The following is a 14,045-nucleotide window of genomic DNA, read 5'->3' as shown; positions in this document are numbered from 1 at the left end:
TGCAGTCAAGTGGTGGGAAGCCTAATCAATCACAGTTAGCCCAGTCACCCCAGTTACAGAAACAGAGCCCCATTACCCTAGTTACAGAAACAATGCCCCATTAGGTAGTTCCATGTTCTTAAAGGTTTCTATAGCAAAAGGAAAATAAATCTTGCCCGAGTCCTGACCCTTCTACTTGGCCTGGTTGTTTTACAGGATGAAGTCATAAAACAAAATGGAGTCACATTTGCTTCTACTATCAAAGACTTTGCTGGAAAGAAAGGCAAATGTCATACTCTGTTATTCTGGAATTTGTGTTCTAATTCAAGGAATTTGAATTTTAAAAGGTGTATATATTCAAGAGACAGTTAAAGCAAGTTTCAAAATTAAGTCTAGGCAAGGAGTGAAGCCAGGGGCACTCTAGCCCTGAGCTACATCTCCAGCCCTTTTTATTTGGGGACAAGGTCTCCCTGAATTGCCCAGGCTGGATTCTGACTTGCAATCCTCCTGCCTCAACCTCCCCCGAGTAGTTGGCATTGCAGGTTTGTGCTACAAGGCAAGAGAGATTTCTAAAGAGACTAAGCAATATCTCCCATCTTTCATTCCATGTCCCCCACTGACCCCTATGGACTAGGAGTTCTGAGTAAACTGGGTCCTTCCCTCTACTTGATTCTCCTTGGGTCCCACATTTGCAAAGCCCTTCTTCCCATCCTCATCTGGGAATTCTTTCCACTTCTCAGCTCTTGCCTTCACCAGGAAGCTGTCTCTGGGCCCCAAATTTTAAGATAAAACAGCCCTTTTCATTCTCTTTAAATCAGCTACATTGGACAGGAGAGTGAGAGGCTGAGGCTTGGAGGCTGAGACTGGAGTATTGTGATTTCAAAGCCAGCCTCAGCAAAAGTGAGGTTTTAAGCAGCTCAGTGAGACCCTTTCTTTAAATAAATAGAAAATAGGGCTGGGGGTGTGGCTCAGTGGTTGAGTACCCCTGAGTTCAATTCCTAGTACATCTCCCCCCACCAAAAAAAAAAAAAAAAAAAACCCAAACTAGCTACACTGTAGAGTCACATTGATAAGGCTGGAAGATTGATAGTCTCTTAGGGACAGCAGAATACTGGATGGAGATTTTTCAATTTTCTTGACAAGCAATTAAAAAATTTGATCTTTGAAATTAGAAAGTCCAAACTCTTTCCTGNAGGTGTTTTGGAGAGAGCCCAGCTCACCATGTATGCAAATTATTCCATCCTGAGTGATGTTTGTATTCATGTACAAAATATAAGGGATGACCCTGAATTGGATTTAACAAGAAATAGACAAGTGCTGGGCACAGTGGTGCATCTTTGTAATCCCAGAGATGCAGGAGGCTGAGGCATGAAGATAACAAGTTAGAGGCCAGCCTCAGCAAATTAGAGAGGCCCTAAGCAACTTAGAGAGATGCTGTGTCAAAATAAAGAATAAAAACAGGTTGGGGATGTAGCTCAGTGGTATAGGCCCACTGGGTTCAATCCCCAGTACCACCAAAATGATGAAAATTTTAAAAAGGAAAAAAAAAAGTGGGCTGGGATTGTGGCTCAGTGGCAGAGTGGGTTCAATCCTCAGCACCACATAAAAAAAATAAATAAGTAAACAAATGTATCGTGTCCATCGACAAAAAAAAAAAAAATTAAAAGAAAAAGAAAAAAGAAAGCAAGAAGCAAGATACCATGGAAGTGGCCCTGAGCCACCTGAGGAAGAAAAGAAGAGGATGTTTTCTGTTTCTGTGAAGGTCACTATCCCTTCCTACATACCTTGCTATACTGAGTTCTGGATGAAATGGCAGAACAGCCTAAAGGGACACGGAACCTTCTTAGTAGGAATGGATTGAGGCCTGCACAACATCTCCTATTAGAAATCCATATTCAGGAAATGCTGTAGGAGTGGGTTATGGTGCCCTGACACCCAAGGATTCCAAAGGGGAAGTCACATTGAGTAGGCAGGTGCTGGGGCTATGGAGGGGACCCTCCAACCACCATATGTGGCTAAAGCTGTGTGCCTCATTGGCCCAGGACAGGCTGGCAGAATCACCTCTTCCTTCTGCTTTCCTTCATTTATCTGAATATCTTAAATATATTTCAATATATTTTTCAGATTACACTGATTGATTTATTTTCCAGGCATAGGTTCTCTCATTTGGTACATAGACTGTGGGCAAAAGGCAATGGACTTCTTCAAGTATGATGTAATTCTTGCTGGAGAGGTTTCTCAAGCAACTTATGTAGTACAGGGGGGTTCAATCCTCCATACCAAGCAAGAAGAAAAAGGAGAACAATAATAAATAAATAAATTAATTAATTAATTAAAACCAAAGAATATCTCCTTCTTTTCTAGTGCATTAAGCTGTTTCTGTTTTAAGATTATATATTCTGTAAGTAATGACAGATGGTTTGGTTTGATTGGTTGGTTTCCTGTTCTTGGGGGTTAACCTCAGGGGTGCTCTACCACAGAACTGACATATCCAGTCCTTTTTATTTTGAGGCAGGATCTCACTAAGTATTTGAGGCTGGCCTCAAACTTGCCATCCTTCTGAGTGTCCAGTCTCTGGGATTCAGGCCTGCACTGCCACACCTGGCTAATAATGACAGTTTTGCAGCCACCTACTAATTATAATTTTCATTCAGTCCTTGCCAAGAGTGACTTGGAAAAATTTCTAGAAGAAGGTTCAATAATTTTTCTAATGTCAGGCATCATCTTACACCTGATATTATCAGAAATGCTGCACTTTAGCATTAAACTCATCCTGCCTTGGATTTAGAGAATTATTTCCTGTGTGCTAACCTGCACCACTTGTTGATCTTCAATGGTATCACACTCACCAGAGATGGCCTTTTCGAATTCATAAGGACAATTTATCATTTAAAATATTTTGTTATTTAATAATATGTTGCTGTGAACAGAATGTGTTTACTCAAAATTCATGTGTTGACGCTCCAATATTGTCATATTTGGAGGCTGGGTTTGAGAGGTAATTAGGTTTAGATCAGGTCATGAGTGTGGACCCTAATGATGTGATTAGAGTCCTTAGATAGAAGAGGAAGAGAGGACACACTGAAGAGAGTCCAGGGGAGCCCGAGATGGGAAGGCAGCTATGTCTATGCAGGTCAGATGTGTCTCACGCCCATCTTTTTTTTATTTTTACTTTAAAATGTTTTCATATCTAATTACAAGTAAAATTGGTCTGTAGTTGTGTTTATTAGGTTCCCAGATGAGTGACATGTTGATTTTGTAAAATGCATTCAGATAGTTCCTTTATTGTTGTATTGTTTTGAATAGTTGAAAATGCAGCAAAATATCTATTCTTTGACTGTTTAAAGAGTTGCATGTGAAATTATATCAGACTAGGGTTTTTGAGGAGAATTTAACATTTTCTTTCATATTCTTCAGGCTTTATATTTTTTTCTAATCTAATTTTATTAATACACGTATTTATACAAGATCATGTATGCGTGGGCTGTCAAATTTATTAAAGTAATACATAACAGTCTCGAGTCTATTTGTATATTCTCTACATATGAAGAAATTTTCCCTTTATTATTTCTAATTTGTGTTTTTGCTCTGTCCTTTTTCTTCTTCCCCCCTTTCTTTCTTAAGCTAGTTATCAATCCCCATCTTGTTCAGTGATGAAGATTTTATATTTACTAATTAAATTTTCATATTTTCTTAATCATTAACTTCTGACCTATAACACTATTGCACTCTTTCTTCTGCTGTTGGGGGGATTTAATTATTTATTTATTTTGTGGTACTGGGGATTAATTGAACCCAGAGGCCCTTAACCCCTGAAACATATCCCCAGCCCTTTTTAAAAACATTTTGAGACAGGGTGTTGCTAAATTGCTTAGGGTCTCACTCACTTGCTGAGACTGGCCTCCACTGGTGATCCTCCTGCGAAGCCTCTGGAGTCCCTGGCATTACAGGCATTCACCACCAAGTATGGCTCATAATTTATTGTGTGTTTTTGTTTGTTTCTTTCTTTGCTTTTTCTGTTGTGGTACTGGGGATAGAACTTAGGGGCTCTTGACCACCAAGCCACATCTCCAGCCCTTTTAAATATTTTATTTAGAGCTAGGGTCCCGTAGGGCCTAAATTTCTGAGGCTGACCTTGAACTCATGATCCTTGCTCCTCAGAGTCCCCATCTGATGGGATTAGAGATGTGCACTACCTCCCCCAGCTGTTTCTTTCTTTTTTTTTTAACTTCTTCAAATAGGTAAATTATATTTTCTTTTCTTTTCTCTTGGGGGGTAAGGGTTTGGGTGGAGATTCTTGTTTTGTTTTGTTTTTTTGTTTGTTTGTTTTCCACTTTTGTTATTTTCTAGTGGCAGTTTGTGACTTTCTTTGGGGTAGTGGCTATGGGCTCTACTGCACCATCTGTTGACCTTCTGGGACAGCATGACCACTGGAGATGACCTTTTGAAACTTGACTACTTTTCAAGGTATTTTGGAACCTATATTCAAAAGACTAGAGAATCCTGGGCAAGATGGGAACATGCAGATACTGGGCTTGGAGACATCAAGGAGGCAGAAGACACCATAGGGGAAATTCTTAGAGGAGGGGAAAAGGAGCCTCACAGTCTAGCAGGAAGGAGTGACCCACTTGGGATTGGTGGGTCTTTGGAAGTGGGGAAGCTGGGCCAGACCACATTGGAGTGTGAAACCAAGGCTTTAGTTCAGAGAACTTCTGTAGGCAGCGGGGAGCTTTTGATGGGTCTACTGAGGGCTGGATGCCATGAGCTGAGAGGGGTTCAGCAGATGCAGTGGACAGCTGGGCGGTGGGCACTCCTGCCAGGTCAGTTCTCAAAGTCAGGGTGTGCTGGAACTCAGGAGCACTTTGTCCTTGGGATGAAAGTATTTGGAGAGGCTCTGGGTCCCTAAGGGAAAGGAGGGAAGAGAAGAAAAGAGAATGAAAACTTTTCAATGGGTAGGAGGAGAGAAGATCTGAGATGGAGCCCTGGGGAGGAGAGCCAGGGAGAGCAGCATGGCAGAAGCCCAGTACAGAGCAGCACTAAGCTCAGGAAGTCACTGCATTAGCACTGCACATGGTGGAGGAGTGACAAAACAGAGGAAGAGAGAATGAGAGAGACTGTTCCCAGTAGAGGGCTCCCTCATTCTGGCACCAAACCTGTTAAGGAGCAAAATGGAAGCACTGATGGGAAGTAGGTTCTAGAAAGAAGGGGTTCTTACTGTTGTTGGGTTGTCAGATTATCATTGTCTGGCTGGATAGCACATACTTGTTGAAAATATTGACCGGTGCTTTCTTTCTTTTTTTTTTTTTTTCAAATTGTGCTGGGGATTGAACCCAGGGCCTTGTGCATGCTAAGCAAGCACTGTACCAACTGAGCTATGGCCACATCCCCTGGTGCTTTCTTTTAAATAATTAATTTTGTCAAAGAGTGTTGAGGGCCACAGCCAAGTTGGAATGATCATTTTGCCAGAAGTAGTGGTTGAGAGGTGACACCAGCGAGCCATTAAGATGATGACTTTTGAGTTCTTGCGGAGTTCCTGTTGAGTTCCAGTTGAGCTCTCGCGGGGATTCCTGGAGATTTTGCATTGGTGGGGGGAGTTCTGGGGGAGAGAGTTACAGTTGGTGTGTGTGGTGTGCCTAGGAGGGCCGCGTTGGGTGGCGTTCGTGGGAGTTCGGAAAATAAAATTTGTTCCTGCTTGAGTGGCTCATGATTTGTGCCCAGCCAGACTGCAGCAAAAGAGAATTCAACTAGATGAAAAAATCAAAACCAAGGAGTATTTCCTTCATGTTAGAGATTTGCTTCAAATTTTCTATAAACAGAGTTCTCTGGAAAAGTATTGGGAATATTTGATTTACACAGATTGTGGGCATGTTTTCCATGCAACTTAGGTCTAACAAATACCTGTGGGCTCTCAATAAATGGTAGTACCCCCACCTTCCACTCCAAGTACTTTCTAGGTAAATCAGGCTCAGTGTTCCACCCTAGGGAGGTAGGTTATTCCTGATTAGAAAGGAGATCAAATATGCACCTGGGAGCCAGACATGTCTGCTTCTCTCCCACCTCCAGGCCGTGTGCTTACCAGCCTGGTTTGACCTTTCCAGGCCAGGCACATCAGCATTTACTTCTGATAAGCCTGCTCTCTTCTTTGTATCCTTTTTTTTTTTTTGGTATCAGGGTTTGAACCCACAGGCACTTGTTCACTGAGCCATGTTTCCAACCCTTTTTTATATTTTTTTGAGAGACAGGGTCTCACCGAGTTGCTTAGGGCCTTCCTAAGTTGCTGAGGCTGGTTTTGAACTTGTGATCCTCCTGCCTCAGCTTCCAGGATTCCAGGCATGCTCAAGGGTGCCTGGCTCACTTCATCTGTTTGCAACTGGGTAATCACTTTGGAAGCTACAGGACAGTCCTCTTGCTTCCAGACTGCACATAGTCCAGGAGGCATGTGGAAAAGGTCATTGTGTCATCCAATGTGACTTGTCCTCCAAGAAACACTCATCCAAACCATGGTGGATTCTATCACATAAAAGTCTGTTCAGATCTTTAGTAACTCTCCTAGCCCATGATGGAACATGAATTCAAAGGCATCACCGTGTTGTGGGTGTGAGGCATGAGTTTTCACAAAAGTTACTTTCATAATTCTAGTTCTTTGTTTCCAGCAGCTTCTGGCTCCAGGTTTCCCCTGCATGGTGGCTGCTTTGTTCCAATTCTGCCTCTATCCTCAGATGGCCTCCAAGTGTCTCTCCCCTGAAAGTCTTTTATATGAATTTGTCATTGGACTTAACTTCATCTGGATAATCTAGGGTCATTCCTTCTGGGATCCTTAATTTCATCTGCAAAGACCCTTTTTCAAATGAGATCACACTCACAGTGAATGTGAAATAAGATGTGGACACATCTTTTTAAAGGCCACCATTCAACCCACTGTCCCAGTAAAATTGAATTGATAGGAAAATGAAATGAAAATCAGACATCAGAGAAGTCCACAGATTGTAGGCCTTTGAAACTGAGCCCTTAACCTGTGGGATCTGACTCAACTCCAGGTAGATGGTGCACCATTGGTAGCTCCTGGAGAATTGTTTGGTGGGTGGGTGAATGACTTCTGCACATCAGAGTGCTCTTTGACTGTGCAGGTTTTGAATAGGCTCTTGGGAGAGGAAATACTGGAGGAGGAGTTGGTTTCAGGGGTTTCCCCTCTGTTGAGCTCTTGATGTTGGTTTGGGACATGCTGCATTTGACATTCCCATGGGCTAGTCAGATTGTAGTGTCCAAATGGAAGTGAGGCTGAACAGGAGTGGTGTGGTAGATTCATGGCCTTTTATCCAGGTGTGAATGTCAATCTCTGTCAATCCTGGTTCCAGCACATATAGGCCATATAGCTTTGAGCCTTATAGGGTTACGAAGAGGATTAATACAGGGGGAATGGCATTGAGTGGGGCTTTTCATATACCTTGGAATTGGTTACAGCCCTCAATCTGAGGACCTAACACAAAACTGGCCCATGCTTTGGAGAGCCAACTGACACTATTCTGGACTTCCTATGAAGGTGGGTGCCATCACCATGGACCTCCCTCCCTTCTCCCTGGCCTACTTTCAGGAGCCTGGAGGCATTCAAGGGGTGGGGTAGTGGGGATTGAATCAAGTGCTGCACCACTGTGCTACATTCTCAGTCCTTTTTTCCATTCTTTATTTTGAGATAAGATCTTGCTAAATTGCTGAGGCTAAACTTGAATCACTATGCTCTTGCCTCAGCCTCCTGCATCACTGAGATCAAGGTATACACCACTGCCCTGGCCAGGGCTGAAGGGATTCTGATGGTGTGGGTCTCACAGGGTATGTGGTGCTGCCCAGTCACCCCTCTACCCAACAAGACAGTGGACTTTCCTGGAGCAGAGGCCTAGGACCTGTTTACAGCCTTCCCCAATGTGGAATGGGGATGGAGGCCAAAGGTAGAGACAGAGAGGATGTCAGGGACTCCCTGGAACACCAGCTGGGCTCCCGGGGGCTCCAGGTCCATCTCTCTCCAGGATGGGGGTGGAGGTAAAGAAACTGATCTAAACTACAGTGTAGGGAATTTCTTCCTTAGGGGCAATTGAGGAAATGTGGGGTTCAAACATCTGTTCTTGGTGGTTAACCTCTGGGTACTCTACCACTGAACTGACATCTCCAGTCCTTTTTATATTGAGGCAGTATCTCACTAAGTATTTGAGGCTGGCCTCACACTTGCCATCCTTCTTAGCATTCGCCAATATGTCTAGCTCAGGAATATGTACCTGGGAAATTACTCACAAGATCACCCTGGGTGATCTCCCAGAAAGAGACACTTGCTTCCACAACCCAACTTATAAGTGAGACAACTCCCATTCACCAAAAATTGTGCTTCCTGGATCCCACTTCGAACTCCTTGCCTAAATTGCCACACTGTCATTAACTATGAACTATGTAACCTACTATTTTGATGGAGTAAAAGGAAAAGAACATCTGGACTTATTAAAAGGCCAGGGCCCACTGACTTATCAACATAGACTGGCTGCCCCCATTTTAGTTCCCCTCCTGGCTGGTATGGGAATAGCTGGATCTACTACTTTGGGAACTGCAGCTCTTATCACAGGCTCTAAAAATTTTAAGTCCCTCAGCTGTCAAATAGATACAGATTTAGGAAAACTAGAAAGGTCAATCTCCAAACTAGAGGTTTCACTAGACTCTCTGACAGAAATAGTCTTACAAAACAGATGAAGTCTAGATCGCCTCTTTCTAAAACAAGGAGGACTTTGTGTGGCTCCAGGAGAAACTTGTTATTTCTGTGCAAAAAATATTGGGATAATAAAGGACAGTTTGGCAATAGTGAGAAACAGGTTAAAGGAAGGAGAGAAAGCACTAGAAACTTCAGGTAATTGGTTCCCATGGGAATGTCAAATGCAGCATGTCCCAAACCAACATCAATTGGTTCCAAAAGATATTCTCATGGTCCCCTTAGTTGAATACCATAATTTCAGCCACAGTTGGACCCCTAGTCCTTCTCCTCATTGAGATTACTGCAGGACCCTGCCTCTTAAAAAAGCCTCCTAAACCATATACACAAGAATGTAGGTGAGGTCCGACTTATGGTCTTGTGAGCCCAGTATGGTCCCTTAGACAAAGAAGGATGGAAAAGAAACTGAGGCCTAATGATGTGCAAGATTGACATCAAACCTATTAACACCAGTGCGGAATGTGACAGTAAAAGCAAATGTGACTCCGTTTTGTTTTGTGACTCCATTCTGTAAAACAACTATGCCAAGTAGAAGGCTCATGACTGGGGCAAGATGTGCTTTTTCTTTTGCATTAGAAACCTTTAAGAACATGTTACCTAATGGGGCATTGTTTCTGTAACTAAGGTAATGGGGCTCTGTTTCTGTAAGTGGGGTGACTGGGCTAACTGTGATTTCATTGGCTTTCTACCGCTTGACTGGATTCTCCCGCTTCTGTAACCTGGCTTTCTTGCATTAGCTAGACCCCCCTGAACATCACTTTTGCAGTTTTCAGGCTTATAAGAAACACCCTTGCAATTGTTCAGGGCTGATCAGGGAACAGCTTTATGTTCTGGTCACTCGCCATCGGTGTGCTTCAATAAACGCTTGATTCGATTATACATGAGTGGTCTGGAAGTCAGTTTATGAAACCCCAGGATAAAGCTTTAACTATAACAGAGGGACTCACGAAAAGAAAAGTAGCTTATTTGTTTAGTACACATAAAATACATCTTTCAATTCACAGTTGAATCCACATTGTGAAGCCCTTAGATGTGGAGGGCTGGTGGACCCAGAGAAGTCAAGCTGCTAAGCAGATGGCCAGGTCTAGGGGTAGGGAAAGTGCTCTGTGGAGCTCTGTTCTAAGCCAAGCACTGTGCTGAGTGCTGTAGCCAATTAAATGATTGCATGAACAGAGGAGTAACTGCCATACCAGTTTTTAGATCAAGAGCCTGAATTGCCAAGTTGTCCCCTTGGATCCAACCCCTGAGAAGTCTGAGTAGACACCAAGCCTTCTTTGGTTTCCGCAGGCTGCATACACAGAGGAGGCATGGGAAAGACACTCACCTAGGGAAGTTACTGAAGGCAAAGGAGCTATGCATTGGAGCCTTCATGGAGCAAGGGTTGCCCTGATCACATCAAGAAGTAGTCTCTCACAGCTGCTCTGCTCTCAGCATCTGCACCAGTCTTTCCATCTGAAGAATCCCTGTGGCCCTCAGCACATGTGACAGACCCTGGCACCAGTAGATTCTGAGATTGTTAGGTGCAGGACAGGCTGAGTAAGCTGTCTGCAGGGCATGCCAAACAAAGTTAGCTGCAGGGTGACCTGGTCACTCAAACCCTCTGTCTGGCTCTTTATCACATGTTTGCTTCAAGCCCAAACACCAAGCCCCCGCTCAAGGCTGAGCGCTTCGCCCCCCTGCTCAAGGCTGAACACTCAGCCCCCTGCTCAAGGCCGAACACATAACTCCCCTTGTGCCAACAAGGCAGCTTGCAGACCCAGAGACCTCATTAGATTTGGGCTATAAAAACTCCCCCCTGCCGGGGCCCTCTCTCTCTTGCTTTCTCTATCTCTCTTGCATTCTCTGTCTCTCTCTTGCATTCTCTCTCTCTCTCTCTCTCTCTCTCTCTCTCTCTCTCTTTCTCTCCTCTTCTCTTCTCTTTCTCTCTTTTCTCCTCTGTTGCACTGCTGCAATAAAGATCTCTTGGTTACTCTGAGTGTTGTGGTCACTTTTCTTTCAGAGATCCACATGTTACAACCTGGACACCAGAAGGGGGCTGAAGCCCTCTTCTAAATCCCAGCTCCTAAGTTTCTGATTGGCACAGGTAGTGTCTGGAACCTGTTTTCTGGGGGCCAGAGGCCAAGTTAGTTCTCTTGCAGGAACATGGCAGCTTACTGGTGCACTCCTTGGATGAGGGATGGGTCTAGAAAGGGAGGTTTCCAGGCCAGGGGAACTTGGTAGGTAGTCCAGGAGACAGCCCCTCCATAAGCTTATTCTTTGCTCTTGATCTGATGCCCACTCCTAGTTCCTTCTTGCTCCTACCTTCAGTTTGTCTTGACCTCTACTCATGCAAATTCAGCTTCTGTCCTCATGTCTCTTGCACTCTGTGGTTGCACTCTCTGACAATAATCCACCACTATTTCCTGAAACTCTACATGTTTTTGTATTTGAATGCTCAGATAATTCAATGGCTTTGCACAGATTTCCACACCATGTCATTTCAAACTCACTGATTGGTTTAAAAACTGGCTGCCTTAGGGGACCCAGGTTGTATCCAGGCATCTGCTGGGTGACCCCTTTTTGTAGGTCTTTGGGCTGAAGGCTTCCACTGTGGGCATGAACAGGGGATGGTACCAGGAGGAGATATCCACTGTACCTAGCTTTGCCATGATGCTCCTTCCAAAAGGATTTCTTAAGCTTTTCTATGTTGAAGTCCACTTATGGTATAATATTAGACCCTTGAGATTGCCACAGGGTGCTGAGAACATTTGTCCAATTCAACAGAGATCCAAATGTACTGTGTCTTGAACAAGTTAGAATATTATATCTTGATCAATATCAAATAGGGAATGAGTAGTCCAGAGCAGATTGGATGGGGACGAGGCTGCTTCTGACTCACTGTTCCATCATCCCTCAGGTGTGGGCCTCATCTTCATGGATCAAGCTCTCTGGTTACTTTATTCCAGCCAGTGGTAGGGGAACTGCTGCAGTCTGGCTGGGCACAAATCACGAGCCACTGAAGCAGGAATAAACTTTATTTCTGAACTCCACCAACACACTCCACACACGCTCCCCGGGAATTCTCTCGCGAACCAGGCACGTGGCATTCTATCTGGACACACTCCACCAACAGGAAATCCCTCCTCTGGAATTCCCTCCTACCACACTTCCCCAACCATTGGGAACTCTCCAGGAGTCCCCCCCCCCAGAGCTCCAAAGTAGCAGGCTGAGACAGAGAGCAGGGGTCTAATCTCCAATTGAATGCATATCTTAACATAATCATTATCATCTCAATGGCTTGATGGCATCACCTTTCAACCAAAAATGCCACGAGTCATTCCTACTTGGCTATGGCTCTTAGCATCTCCCCCCTTCTGTTTAAATAAGCACCAAGCATGTGTCTTAGGGACTGTGCCTGGTAGGCTGTCCAATACTACATATGGCCCTTACCCATCATCGGATGAGCTGACCTCAAGGCGTCAGCCTCCTGTCTTAGGTTGGTACCACTGCAATTGGATCATACCCATCACTGACTACCGGTCCAGCATACACCCATACTTGTGGATAGGCCTATGCACCAGTGGGGGGGTGAGGTTCTTTGCCTCACCTCTGTTGGCCCCCAAATTTTAGACCATCACTAGCAGAAGGGAGGAGGATACAGAAATGCCATGACACTAAGACAATTGATGGCTCCTTTGAAAAATTGTACAACTGGTGACACCATCAGCAAAGATACTCCAGTATTACCACAATTCGCTGCACCAACAGATAGTTCACAATGTATATAAGTGATACATAGTCCAGGCAAGTTCTGCAAGCTGTTCAAAGTGGAGGAATCTATCAATATGTCCATTTCCTCCCAAAGTAAATCGACTCCTTGATTGAGCATTACTTGTTGAATTGTTATTCAGTGATGCATCAGTTTATACAGTTTGTTGTGATAACTATCGAAGAAGCTGTAGTTTGTTTTCATCTTTGTCCTCACTGGCACTGGGATGAAGATAGGAATTCTGGCAATGATGCTAAAAAAATTATGTAACATTCCAACAGGTATTAAGAAAACAATTTTCTGAACAATTGACATTATCCTGAACAGAATTATTAAGTATAATGAAAAGGAAAGGTGAAAGTAAACAAACAGATCTGTCAACCTCCTTATTTGTTCACATATTAAAACAATCCTCAACAGCCATTTACCCAATTTAAATTAAACCATTAAAATCATGTGAATAAAAAAAAATTTGGATCCATTTTTTTACAAGTGCTCCTCATATATGATATATGGACATACGCACACACAGACATACAACACAAAACACAAATGTGCACACAAACATACAACACATAAGACCATAATAAAGGCCTTGTAGCTTTACACAGGTGAAATCTCCATTGCAATGTTTAAAAAGTCCACAGTCAAAAAATAAGAACTGATCAGAAAAACATTAACCTAGGTCTGTATGAGCTCAAAAAATAAAATAGAACTTTATGATGTGGGAAAAGGCAATAATAAAATAGATATTGAAAAAATAATCCTGGTTAATCACTGTTGCAGATATAAGAATAGCCAAGCTGGAACTCTGGATATCAGCTGTTACGGATTTGAGTCAAATCATCTTCTTTTTGGTCTGTAGAAATTGCTTTGGTTAGTCTCTCTGGAATCCAAATCGGCTGCTGTTCTCCCTGTGGAAACACACAAGCAGAACCCGGACTCCAGACAATCACTGGGTCAGGACCTTTCCATTGTCCTGTTAGAATATCCTTCCAAAGTACCTTAGGCTTATGTACATTTTTTGGACACATATGCCTTTCTACAGCACTAAGTCCTGATGAATCCAAATTTTAAAAGTTTAGAGTAAAAAGGGTTATTTTAAGTTTATCTTTGGGGGATATATACCCCTTTCCAATTCCCTCTTTTTGCTTTAATAAGTACATTTTAATAGTTTGATGAACTCTTTCAACTATGCCTTGTCCCTGTGGATTGTATGGGATTCCTGTTATATGAGTAATGCCAACTGATGAGCAAAATTGTTTAAAAGAGGTAGAAGTATAACCAGGATCATTATCTGTTTTTAACTGTTTTGGAATGCCCACAGTGGCAAAATTTTGTAAGCAATGAGCTATAATATCTTTAGTTTTTTTCTCTGGCATGAAGGGAGCCCATCAAAAATCCGGAAGAAGTATCAACTGTAACATGCAAATATTTTAATTTTCCAAATTCTGGCAAGTGTGTGACATCCATCTGCCAAATGTGGTTAGGTATCAGTCCTCTAGGATTGACTCCAAGATTAACTTGTGATAAAAATGTCACACAATTTTGACATTGTTTTATTATATGTCT

The 14,045-nt window shown here is 43.1% G+C and overlaps 1 long non-coding RNA gene across 1 annotated transcript; it reads right to left on the bottom strand.

Annotated features, from left to right (window-relative positions):
• Positions 1–644: 644 nt before the first annotated feature.
• Positions 645–11,184, bottom strand: LOC125614695. The gene is made up of 3 exons (XR_007345262.1): positions 10,960–11,184; positions 3,877–3,880; positions 645–654 (listed from the first exon to the last, which is right to left on the bottom strand). It is a non-coding gene; the product is annotated as an uncharacterized LOC125614695 (long non-coding RNA).
• Positions 11,185–14,045: the final 2,861 nt, after the last annotated feature.

This window comes from Marmota marmota, unplaced genomic scaffold (genome assembly GCF_001458135.2).
Source record: "Marmota marmota marmota unplaced genomic scaffold, marMar, whole genome shotgun sequence".
Taxonomy (NCBI): Eukaryota; Metazoa; Chordata; class Mammalia; order Rodentia; family Sciuridae; genus Marmota; species Marmota marmota.
Note: the sequence above shows the minus strand (reverse complement) of the source record. Positions and strands in the feature narration are given on the sequence as shown.